The sequence below is a fragment of the Etheostoma spectabile genome, chromosome 1, assembly GCF_008692095.1.
Source record: "Etheostoma spectabile isolate EspeVRDwgs_2016 chromosome 1, UIUC_Espe_1.0, whole genome shotgun sequence".
Lineage (NCBI taxonomy): Eukaryota > Metazoa > Chordata > Actinopteri > Perciformes > Percidae > Etheostoma > Etheostoma spectabile.
This window is the reverse complement of record NC_045733.1, coordinates 31,032,150-31,032,453: the sequence shown is the minus strand read 5'-3', so window position 1 is coordinate 31,032,453 and position 304 is coordinate 31,032,150.

Genomic DNA, 304 nt, shown 5'->3' with positions numbered 1-304 from the left:
TTTGAATGAAACTTTCAGGGCGTGGATCCTAAGAGATTTGTAATGATCATATATGTGATTTATAGTAAAATGTATGTAATGCCACTCACCTATCTTGCACTTGTAGCCCCCCTAGTGGACTATGTATATAAGACTGGCTGGGTATGTTCAGATAAGTGCCCTAGATATACCCAGTGAATTTTGTGGGTTAGGGCACTAGTGGTGTATATACACTACCGTTCAAAAGTTTGGGGTCACCCAAACAATTTTGTGTTTCCTGAAAAGTCACACTTATTCACCACCATACGTTGTGAAATGAATAGAA